We start from the raw sequence: 13,294 nt of genomic DNA on the forward strand, positions 1-13,294 counted from the left end.
AGTCAGAGGGATTCAAGAATCAGCAAGACTTTGAAGAGAAAATGTCCATGAAATGCACTGAAGAAGTCTGAACCTGAAATACAAGGATTTCTGTCCCTCCTGGGCTAGATACCACATGGATTTTGTGGGCTGAGAAGACTGGGATACCAGCAGCAACCATAAATAGAGATTTTGGGGGGCACCGAGAAAGCCTCCAGAATTCTTTTGAAACTTTAAAAAGAGAATGGAGTACTAATAATGAAAAATTCTTTTCCACCAGTCCAATGAATGAAGAGGCTTAGCATCAAGATTTAATAAGAGAAAAAAATGTATTATTTAGACCTGAGTTCATTCAATAAGATACTCATGAGCCATCTATGAAAATGCTGAGTCAGACCAATGCATAGGTTCTTCTGGTTGAAGCAGAGTGTGTAATAAAGCAGGATGGAGAAAGGAAGGGAGAGGATGTGTTTCAACAGATAGATTCAAACACTGGTGTGCCAAAGTTCATTCTTAGGGTCAACCAGTCCTGGGTAGAACAGCTCTACATTATAGCTGTTCTCTTGGCTCCATTCTCAGACCCTTGCCACAATCTGGACTTGACATTTAATATTTGGAGCCTGGAGGAGACATAGATGAAGCCATTCTGAAGACTGGATGGCCCACTTGGATCAAGTTCAGTTTTCATGGATGAGAATGGCTCTCCTCCTGAAGAATTGTGTAGGGTTTCTAGATTCTCAAGGATCAAGGTTGAGTTAATAGAGGGGAAGGAAGCCACATCCCTCTGGGAAATTAGAATCCCCAGGTGCAGCCCATGCATATTGAATTATTTGCCAGCAGCATTTGACTTTGATGATCAGAAGGCAAAATATCAAATGTGAGTGAATCAGCTTACCATATGAACCTGCCTTCTTTGGAAGCATGCCCATAACCTTCAAATTTGTCATGTGTCAGACTGATGGCTGCTCTGATATTTCTGCCATACATTGAAGAGCTGTGCCAGATGTAGGATGGGATTACTGGTGGAAGAAGCTCAGAAGCTATAGTCAAACCCTGAGACTGGGTCCTACTCTAAGTCTCTTTTTACCTTAGTATTTAACAATATGCATATCTAGTAAGATATTTGTGAGAATGGATGAAATATGGCAGGTGCAGATAATTTATCAACTGTCAAGGATAGATACTGGATTATATTATACCTTTTATAAATGGCATTGTTGATTATCACTTAACTTCTTTAAGCAATGCCAGTAAAATAATACCAATATTCACACAGTGCTTACCACATCCACTAAATATATTATGTTCTAAAACTTTTACATATTTTAACTTGTTTTATCCACACACAAACCTTACATGATAGGTGCTCTTATTGTTCCTAGTTTACAGAGAGGAAACTGAGGTACATAGGAGTTAAGTGACTCACCCAGGGTCACACAACTTGTAAGCAGTGGAAGTAGAATTTAAGAGTGTCTGGTCCTAGAGTTCTTCCTTTCACCAGTTGGCTACACTGCTTCTCTGAACTTTTGTTCCTAAGTATTCATCCATCTTACTATGCTTTTCATTCCTTCTTGATTTGTTCATTTAACTTGTGTAGTAATTTTTCCCAAGACCATATAACCCAAGTGTCATGGGGCATAGCACAAGCCTAGGCCCAGGACGCCCAGTATAAGTGATAATGAAATAAGATATATATACTTTCTCTAATGCTTTCCAAACCCCTCAGAGGTGCAAAAGGATTCAATCTAAGCGAACATGATTTTACATATGTGTGATGGTTAATTTTATGCATCAACTTTCCTGGGCCTTGGTGCCCAGATCTTTGGTCAAACATTATTCTAGATGTATCTATGAAGGCTGGTTTTAGATGACATTAATATTTAAATCTGTGGACTTTGAGTAGAATGTAACACCCTTTTTAACATAGGTGAGCCTCATCCAATCAGTTGAAGGCCTTACTAAACAAGAGATCTTCTCTGAGAAAAAAGAATTCTGCTAGTAGATGATCTATGGAGTCAAACCACAACTCTTCCCTGGGTCTCTATCTGCTGGCCTGCTCTGTACAACTTGGATTTTTCACAGGTCTGCAATCATGTGAGCCTTAAAATTTCTCCATAGATAGATGAATGGATGGATAGATAAACAGACAGACACATAGATACATAGATAATAGGTAGATGCAGAGATACTGAGATACTGAGACATAGGATGAATAGAGATATTCATCCCAAGAGATCTTCATCTCAATCCCTATCTAGGAATAGCTACAAAATGAGGATGCTGATTAAGTGGCCCCCTTATCTGCTGGTGGAGTGTAGAGAATGGAAGGAAAGTGAAGAGGATTACGGGGTAGAAATAACTTGACTTGAAGGAGATGCCAGACCTTTAATACCAAGACTGTTAGTGACAGTAAAAGCAGTGGCCCTTTCTTCCACCAACATCATCACCCTAAAGATGTCTAGCAGCTCAGTTCCTACATCTGCCAACTGCCTCCCATTGGACTTCTGGTATGAACTAACAGGAGACATGTTGAGGGGCACTGCAGCTAAGCATGTGCTGATAACGAAATGGGCTATTACTAGTAAGCCAAGAAACATTTATTGAGCTCCTTTTCCTTCCTGTTGTGCTCCTGAAAGTTTGCTCAGCCCTGAAGTTAATCCTGGACCCAGTGAAGAATGATGAAGAAACATGGCCACAGGTGCAGGGCAGCTTCAGAAGGGACAGAGGTGGTGAACACCTGTCATCTGAAGCAGAGCATGGGACAGCTTCCCCAGAATTTAACAATAGGTGACTTTAAAGGATATAGAGCCAGTTACCTGGAGGATAGAACAATCTTGATTGCAGGAGCTTGAAAAAGAAACAGGAGATAAGAAAGTGCAGAAAATAAAAAAGGGAACAAGTGGTAAGAAAATGGAGAAAATATGAATCGGTCTTTCCATAAGCTTAGCATAAGAAAATGCAGAGTTAGGCTCTCTCTCTTTCTGATTCACTCTTTTCACCCTGTCCCTTCCCTGCCCTTCCCTTCCTTCTCTTCCTTCCATCCCTTGCTTTCCCTTGCCTTCCCTTCCCTTCCCTTGCCTTGCCTTCTCCTGCCTTCCTTTGAATTCCCTTGCCTTTCCTTGCCTTCCCTTGCCTTCCCTTCTCTTCCCTTCTCTTCCCTTCCCTTCCCTTTAGTTTTGGACATGGAGGGGCTCCTTGAACTTATTTATATTCTGAGAAGAAGACAGCAGAAACTTACAGGGATAATTGATGGACAAAGTCTTTAAGGAGGTTGAAGATAACAGATTCTGAGCAGAGCTGGGACAGTTTGTATGCCAAGCTCTTTGCTTGCACTGGGGTTCCCAACCATCTGCATCACACCCAGCTCATCTTGTCAGCCTGTTGTCCAATATGTTGTTCTTTTGTGTCAAGGAACACAGAGCACCTGGAGCAGGCAATATCTGTGTTCCACCCAGGTCCCCTTGAATTCTTTGTACATTTCTGTATTTACTCTTTGTGAATCAGCTTGTTTGCTTATTTATTTCATATACTAGCAAGGTTTTCCAAGTTTTCTTTGGCTTCTCATACAAATAACTATGGGTTTTCCTGGGGGACCTGACCTCAGGCTACTTGTAGGCACAGATAACAGGAGTTACCTGGGACTATATTCCTGCCAGGTAGCCTTTGACTACTAGCAGACAGATGTAGGGGTTCAGGTAAACCCAATTCAGGTAAGCCCAATTCTCTTGTTCTGGTAGAAACAGCTCACATTTTCCAATTAAGAATTTCCCTCTGGGAAAGGTGGAAGCCAATCCTCTTGGACACTTTGCCTGAGTTCTTGGTCCTATTTAGCTCTTCCCTTTCTTGCTTCCTCCACTCCTTATAGGTAGATCTCTGTCACGAAACCATCTTTAATAAATCATTTGCAAATAAATCCTCTTTCAGTATTGACTTCTGGAGACCCCCACTTACAACAGATGCCTAACTAATTCAGTAAGAAGAGTTGAGAAAGAATATTCTAGGCAGAATAATTGGTAGAATCAAGGGTTAGGGATGGGAAAGAGGAGCCAAAAGACCACTGCAGGCAGGTCTGGGGGTGGATAGGGTGAACAACATTAAGAAGCATTCATTCTTTTGGAGAAGACAGACATGACAGTGGATAAATCGAAGTTTCGAGTTGTTCTTATCTTTTCCTTTTGAAACTGGACTGTAGGAAGCAGGATTGGATTTGACTAGTTAGGTTAGCAGAATTTTTTCTGGTTTATCTCTGTACTTGAGCACCACAGGGCAAGTCTGGCTGTTATCATGGAACTGTTTGCTGGGCACCTGCTCAGTGTGCTGTGGTCTATCTCTAGAGCAAAGGCATGTTTGCTTTCCCCAGGAGCTCACACACTACAAGAGAGTAAGCGGTTGAAGAGGATGGTAGGAGCCCAGGGCTGTGGGATTCAGAGAAGGTGGAGCAAACTTCCCTAAGGGCTTGAAACAAATTTCTCTCCCTGCTGAGGGGGTGGCATGAGTGCTGGGTCTCCAGTGGGCATTTCAGATGAGATGCAGAGTAAAGGAGTTAGGAAGGGCAGGTAGGAAGGCATCCGGAATACAGCAGACAGCCCACGGCTAGGCAAGAGCATGTCTGGTCAGAGAAGAAAAAGTAAGTCAAATAAGTCCAGAATGACTCCAAACACTCCAAGTGTAGGCAAATGATGATCAAAGAAACACAGTGTCGGACATTTATCCAATGCATTTATCTAATGCATTTGAACATTAATCAATAGGATACGGTGATCCAGTAGATCTTTTTAACAGGCACAAGAAGGGCAGTTCTTCACCTTAAGAAGGTGATGGACAACTTGATGACAAAGAAGGTCATGGTAGGCCCACTGCCCGCATCACAGGCAAGCTTCCTCCTTGCATTCCATCAACTGAGCTGGGAACCCCTAGTAGTAGATGCCTACTTCTGATAAGAGGAATTCCGTATTTCTGTATACTTGCATTTCTAGGCAACTACGCCTGCTATGTCCCCTGAAATTATTCACATACAGTTTGTTTTTAAGTCTTTTAATTTGGTAAATTGCCCCGTGAGACTGACATGTATACTCAAGCATTGTCTTTCTTTCTTTTTCTTTTTTTCTTTTCTTTGCTGTTACTTTGCTATTTCTTTTGAGTAACGGTCTTGCAGAACTAATAATTAGCATACAATTAAATACAAAGGCAATCAACCCAGGAAGATGCCTCCTATAATTTGTTGCAATCTTGCCTGAGCCCTGCATCACTTTTACTGTTTGATAACTCAAGCCTGCGTAGCAAAACATTCAATTATGGACAGTCCCAATATTGAAGGTGTACCTGGATGCAATGCAAAATCAAACAAATCAAGGCAGTCGTTTCCTTTGCAGCCCACAGAGATGAGGCCTCAGCAGGTAGCAAACTACACACCTTGACTCTAGGTTTCACTGAATGGTTAACAAAGACAACGTGGCCAAGAAACCTTGGAAATAAAAGAGGGAATCTTTTGGTCATGGCTTTCTCTGCTTTGCTGTCAAAACATTTGCTTAGGAGAGAAACGCTATATATGCAGACCAGGATAGTGCACCAAATACAGTTCCAAGGGCAACACTAATAATTTGGTAAAAGAAGCAGCTAGGAGCTGTTTATTGAAGTTTGTTCTGTGCCAACCACTTTATGAATAGTGTTGCTAATTTTCACAATAATCTCGCCAATGGGTCTATTACCCTCATTATGCATTTGGAAAACAAAAACTGGGGAAGTTTAGTGGAAACTTATTACGGTGAATGGGTTAGGGAGGAAAGGGATATTTTAGACTTTCCTCGGGGAAAGTACATATGGCATAGTGAAAGACATTCATTATTACAGCATGATATGATATTTTGCAAACTGAAAAAAATTGTTACAACACAAACAGAAACAAGCAAAACTGGGCCTAATCTGCCTGTCCTGCAGAGCTAGCAGAAGATAGGTCCTGTATTCCTTGGGGCTGAGTTTACTGAGGTACAGAGGGCACCTCTGTATGACTCCAAACCCTGGAGGGGTTTAAGCAGAATCTGTTGAGGCCCCATGATGTCCAAGATTATCAAAATGGTGCAGGGCTTACAAAACAGGGAGAACCAATGCAGGCAGCACACAACCTAGCTCAAGGCTAAAATAGCAGGGATATATTAATCAAATAATTTAATAATCATCAATTAAATATAGATTGGCTTACTATTTATTGCACGATTACTTTATGCTTGACATTGTACTCAATGCTAAGGTATAATGGTGCACAAAAATTAGGGTCCTGCCCCAATTACATCCCATTGGGGAATAGATAATAAGTAATAAATGGCAATGACAGGGAACAAATGCTATAAAGAAAAGCAGAAAGCAGAGAAGGGAGATAAAAATGTCAAAGAGGCATAAAGGCAGGGAGTTCCATAGGGTAGATGGTTGACTGACATAAGGTATATATGGTAGATGCCTAAAGCAGGGATATTTGATCCAAGACCTAAGTGAAGCCACAGAGAAGCTCTGCAGAGAAGGGTGCAGGGAGGGAGATGCCAGTGTGGCCTAGGAAAAGCAAGGCAGTCAGTGTGGCTGCTAGTCACTGAGGGAGGCAGCAGAAATGAGATGATGAGGGTCCCACAGACCACGGCAAAGACTTTGAAAATGAACATATAGATAAATAATAATGATATATTGCTACATATATGCCAGATAATGCTCTAAGCACTCCCCATGGAAAGCCTTGTATTCTCTCAACAATCCCAGATGAAGAATAAGAAATGGCTCAAGCTCGTAGAGCTGGTGAATAAGGAAACTGGATTTGAAGGTAGGCAGTGAGGATCCCATGTCTGCCCTTGTCCTTTCTGCACCACAATGCCATTACAAATAATTTTTACGATAACAAAACAGGATCCTGGGAAAATGAATGGTGGAGGAGCTACTTTGTTCTGCAAGGCTGAAGTCTCTATATGTGCACTTTGTTCATCTGTATGCCCTTTAGGCTGCTAAGAGATTAATTTACTAATTACTGTGCTGGTGCGAATCAATAATGGCATTTTACAGAAGTGCAATGTTTAAAGTTTAGGCTATCGAGTCATATTAATTCAGCAAGTCCCTAATGGAGGAGGTGAGGATCAATTGTGAGTCAGACCCAGTTTCCCAGCAGGGCTTGGTACTCATCCCAGTGAGACCCAATCACCATTGTTAGAAATACTGACACGGTATAAGAACGTATATCCTTGCCAACTGCTTCCTCTACAGGCCAGAATGAAAGAAGTACAGGCAAATACAGTAGAGGAAAAAGCATACTCAGAAAGATCAATTTAAGGGGACTTGAATTTTAGTCCGCCTCTACCACAACTTGCTATCATTTCCCAGAAGCTATGTGATCTTACTGCATTTCAGTTTTTTTTCTCCCACCAGACAGAGATAAGATCTACTTTGAAGGATTTGGGGAATAGGATAAAGGGCATTAAATGACGGAACCATCACTCCTATGACTGGCCTGGGAGATGAAAGATTACATTCTCACCATTCTAAGGGATAGGAGTGGGGCAGGACTGATCCAGTGGGACTGATTCTGAGGGCCTAAAATTGAGAACTGTTGTTTATGATACAATGGGCAGGAGGTCACTTGAGGGAAAAGTTATAAGTTCACAATCAGAAATCCTAAGTATAGGTATCAACCCAAAATGGCATGAACAAGACCACAGCTGGGGTGGGAACCAGTACAGGATCAGGAAGGAAAGCCAAACATGTGGAATGGAACCAAGGCAGACGTAGATGCTAGGACATAGGCCTGTTCACAAAGCAATAGTTTATTTGGTGGCTGGAGGTGCACATGACACAATTAACTGGACCGTGTCAAAGCATATACCCATCTGTAGTGAGAAATTCCACTCATTCATTCATTTCTGCTTTTCTCACTTCCTTTTTTTTCATTTATTCAATAAAAATTGTTGAGTGTCTAGTATGGGCTAGTGTTGTCCTAGCTGCTGAAATAGAGCAAACAACAAAACAGGCCTGGTACCTATTATCTTCAACCTTATATGATCCCAAGGGAATGATGATAGGACATGAATAAAGAAATAAAAAAATATATATTGTCATAATAAGTAACATGAAAATAAAATAGGACAATGGTTCAATGCCTGACCAAGAGTGACTTTAGATAGTGCTATGATAGAAAAGGCCTCTTTCCTTCCCAGATTTTATTCTGAAAATTTCAAAGCTGCAAAGAGACTAAAGAACAGAACACAAGTATAAACACTCAAGGAAGATTCTAAAACTGTTCAGATTTGCATCACATTTGTTTTTCCTTTGCTGAACCATTTAAAACTATATTGTAGACCTCATGACACTTGATCAGTATATAAATGCATTTGGTATTAAGAACAAAGTACTCGATACGTGTCAGTATCACTATCACAACCAAGAAATTTAACATTGATTCATTGATTAGAGAGTAATAGAGACTTTGCACACCTTTGATTTGTGGATCAAGATTTTGTGATTGAGGCTACTATTAGGAGCTTATATAATAAAAGGAAAAACAAATTACCCCCAAATTTATACTGATGGAATTCAAAATATAATAATGAATACAATTTGTTTTTTTTTTTTTTGTACTACAGATCTACTAATGAGAATAATAGAATTTTTAGGAGGAAGGGTAATATTTCACTTAATGGGGATTCAGTTTGTGTTCCTTCTAATCAAGTCAATTGTAAGTATTCATTGTATTCATTTATTGACATTGATCTGTAATATCCTTTTAGATATTTCATCTCTAAATATTTTTAGCAGTTTAGTACTGCCAAATGTTGATATCAATTTATGAGCATATGATTGAGTATATTCATCATTTGGAGGGCTTTATAGAATTTTATTAGATTCTTTTCTACATTTACCTTTAATATCCATTACATTACAGATTAATCATGTTCAGCTGAAGATTGGGTGGAAGTGCCTCAATTGCACATTTAAATAGTGTTTTAAATACAGAAATTTTCTTTACACTTGCGCCGAGGTCTGAAAAACACTGCTTAAACCATAGTGAGAACTCATAAAATCTATCTGTTGCACATTTATGTGGGAATGGAGATTCTGCTTCTTGTTTTAATTTTGATAGCAGGGGGAGTTTAAGGCAGGTTAACATGACGTGATTCAAACAGCATTAGTTGTCATTGAAATGGCTTTACCACAGTCTACATTCTGTATATCACTCTTTCAGCTAGTGATTTCATGTGGAATTCCTTATAAAATGTTATCAGGGCTAAAGGAGAATTTAATTTCTAAATCCCCTTAATATATATTTTTTAAATCCCCTTAATATTATATAATAGTGGTTGAGGGCAGATTTTCTTGTTCAGGAAATTTTCAGATTTGGCCCTGAGCTCAAACAATGATAATAAAACTTTAAGCCAATGAACTGCCATGTGGTAAATTCAGGATATTTAGCTTTTATTACTACTGGAAAAAAAAATCACAGAATAACAGTGAAGTCCACGAGAGCAAATGAAATACACTGTTAACATTATTAGTTTGAAAAAAAAAACACATTATTAGTTTGATAACACGTGATGGGTTCAACTATTTTCCACAAAGCACCTCCTGATGGCTGATACAAGAAGTAACCACAGGCTTCTAATATCTCAAATTTTCACCAGCTTTGGAAGTTTGCCCAAGTAAACTTCTGTCTGTTTCATATATACTTTTATCAACATCGGGTATAGCAAATTGTAGCAGATTCCACTTCAGCTTGTAGTGAATTAGTGTTTTCTCCACTTCTCTGAAAATGTTCTCACCAGCAGTTCATCCACACAGACTAATATGACTATGGCTAATTCTTTGGCAAACTTGGCACTGACTCCTCAAATAAACAACTACCCAGTCATCTGGTAACGTCTGCTGACTTAATGTCTATAGACTCCTCACGAGCCCAGGAAACCACCTGAAAGCATTTAACTATCTGTTCATTGACATCATTATAAAGTTCTCAACTCTTTCAACTTTTCCCATGAAAGGCCAATGTCTTGAAGTTATTTTCTCTGGATACATGTCTTCAGGAGCTGCCTTTAAACACAATTTAAATAATTCATGATTGGTAAATATTTTTACTGCTTAGCTAACAAATGTGCCACTTAAAAATTTAGATTTGTTAAAACCTCATTTTCATTTATTATTTTGTGAAGAATATTTTGCTTTGATGGAATCCTCAGTTTCAAATGTTCTAACTTTTCTGATTGTTTCTTTCCTGTAAGTTAGAAATATTATAATTAGTGTTTGGTCAGATTATGTCAACGTTTATTGTACTCTTTTAGCTTAGGTTTACTGTCATGACATAAGAAACATGATGTTTTGACATTTAATTTGATAATAAAATAATTGAACACTACATCTGAAACTAATTATATACTATATGTTGCCTAATTGAGTTTGAATAAAAAATAAATAATCCGTAGTCCACTATGGTTTAAAAGGGCAATGTTGGGAGTCCATTTTTTCTCTTCTTCTCTTGTTTTGATAAGATGGGTATGCAATAAGAATTAATAAAATAGTACAATTATACACATGAAACTTAAAACCCTTCACTGCACTTAACTTTGTGACAAGTAGGAAGGTAAAGAAATGAGAGCATCGCACATGGTCTCTGTCATAAGCACACAACCTGTTCTGTAGTATGAAGCAGTCACAGGTAACACAAAAATAAGTGAACGTGACTATGTTCCAAAAAAAAACTATTTATGGACACTGGAATTTGAATTTCATATAATTTTCATGTATTGTGGCATAGTATCATTATTTTTATTTTTTAACCATAAAAATATGTAAGAGTTATTCTTAGGTCATAGGCCATTAAAAAAATAAAATAAACAGGTGGCAAGCTGGATTTGACTCAGGTTTGTCAAGCACTGATCGAGAGCTGTCCCCCTGCCTTTATTCTTCATTGACTTTCTTTCTTTCTTTCTTTCTTTCTTTCTTTCTTTCTTTCTTTCTTTCTTTCTTCTTTCTTTCTTTCTTTCTTTCTTTCTTTCTTTCTTTCTTTCTTTCTTTCTTCTTTCTTTCTCCTTTCTTTCTTTCTTTTTTCTTTCTTTCTTTCTTTCTTTCTTTCTTTCTTTCTTTCTTCTTTTTTTCTTTCTTTCTTCTTTCTTTCTTTCTTTCTTTCTTTCTTTCTTCTTTCTTTCTTCTTCTTTCTTCTTTCTTTCTCCTTCCTTCCTTCCATCTTCTTTCTTTCTTTTGCCTTATTTGGAGTATCTTATTTATTCTTTTTTCTTTTGAAACAATCTCAAACTAGCAAACATTTTAAGTGTAGTATAACTTTTTCCCTTGATCTATTTGATAAGAAGTTGTTGGCATGGTGCTCTATCATGGCTAAATATTTTATCCTACCCAGAAGGACAGTCTCCAAATAGCCACAATACAAACATTCAAATCAGGAAATTAACATTGATATATTACCACCATCTAATGTTCACACACTACACAAATGTTCCCAACTGATCTTTAAACAAAAGGATCCAGGTCATAATCAGGACTTGCATTCAATTATCACTTCTTATTTGTTTCCATTGACTGATGAGAGTTTCTCAACCTTTGCTTGACTTCCATAATGTTGACATTTTTGAAGGTTACAGATGAGCTGTTTTGTAGAATGTCCTTCAATTTAGTTTAGTTTGAAAATTAGTAATGTTTCTAATTATGCATTTTGGGCAAGAATATCATAGAATCTATAGTATGTTCTTCTCATTGCATCCTATCAAATGATTCACAGCTTTAATTTTTCCCATTACTAATTATGTAATTTTGATTTTGTGATTAAGTTAGTTTCTGATGTGCTTCTCCACTGTAAAGCCATCTTTTCCCCTTTTAAATGAACAAGCAATATTGTAGAAGGTTATATTGGAAGTATTCCATTCCATTTCTATCAAACATCTATTTTTTAAAATTTTTATTTATTTATGATAGTCACACACACAGAGAGAGAGAGGCAGAGACATAGGCAGAGGGAGAAGCAGGCTCCATGCACTGGGAGCTTGACGCAGGATTCGATCCCGGGTCTCCAGGATCGCGCCCTGGGCCAAAGGCAGGCACCAAACAACTGCGCCACCCAGGGATCCCTCTATTTTTAATTCATATACTATGTGTATATTCTGATCAGTATGCACTCATAGCTTCACAGTTTATTCAATGAGTTATAATCCTTTACTATTATTGTTTTGATGCTCAAGATCTTCTAGATTTTGTGAGTGGGATCCCCATCCAGCTGTCTTCTATGTCCTTTGACATGCCCTTATCATTGTCTAAACACTTTCTTATTTTATTTTATCATATAACTAGATGCTTCATATTATACTTTCTTGGTCCAGTCATGAAAGCAGATATTTTCCAATAAGCATTGGCTCCTTTCTTTGGGAAATGGTACATAGAAGCCAAGATCTGTGTACTGGGTGTTCAGGCTAAGGATCATAGTTTCTCTCAGTGGATGGAACTAAGGAATATGTGCATGTATACTCATACACACATTGAAATAGATCTTTTTCTGTTTAAAAGCACGAGTTCAGTAAAACAAACAAACAAACAAAAAACAAACCTCCAGTTAAGTACCACAAGTTTTGAGTTTAGCTTGCTTTCTTTCTTCTTTCTTTCTTTTCTTTCTTTCTTTCTTTCTTTCTTTCTTTCTTTCTTTCTCTTTCTTTCTTTCTTTTTTTCTTTCCTTATTTATGGTTCTCTTTTCCAATAGGGAGAAACCTATCTCCCATTATCCTTAATACATTTACTCATTGGAACAGAATTCCTGAATGTGACCATTATTGTGACCAACATCCTTACCTGGCACAGGGCCTATACCATTGTCAAAACTTTATTGAGTACCTATTGCATTTCAATCAATGTTTTGCATGTTTGAGAAGCAATGGCTAACAAAGGTGGCATATGCTACTAGGAAATTCTGGTAAAAGTAATCACACAAGTGAAGACATAGTTGGAACTGGAAAATGTATTTGGAACATGTGAGGATTGTGGTGCCATCACACCTACAAGCTTGTAATAATAGCACCTGACCTGGGCTCTGAGGCCAGGTATCCTGAGAAGTGGGGTTTCTAGTGAAAGTTGAAGAAAGTATGGCTGGATTTCAGAGAGCAGTGGGCAGATGGAGTGAGAGAAGTCTGTAAGAAAGACAGCAACTAGATAGTGAAGGGCTTGTTGGTCATAACAGGGGTTGGTGTCAGAAGGTGAGGCCGTAATCAAATTTGCATTTCCAAAAGACCCCTTTGATTATAAGCCAGGAGATGGAGGTTACCAGGCTGGTTCATAAGTTCATATATATATATTTGGA

Source organism: Canis lupus, chromosome 3, assembly GCF_003254725.2.
Source record: "Canis lupus dingo isolate Sandy chromosome 3, ASM325472v2, whole genome shotgun sequence".
Lineage (NCBI taxonomy): Eukaryota > Metazoa > Chordata > Mammalia > Carnivora > Canidae > Canis > Canis lupus.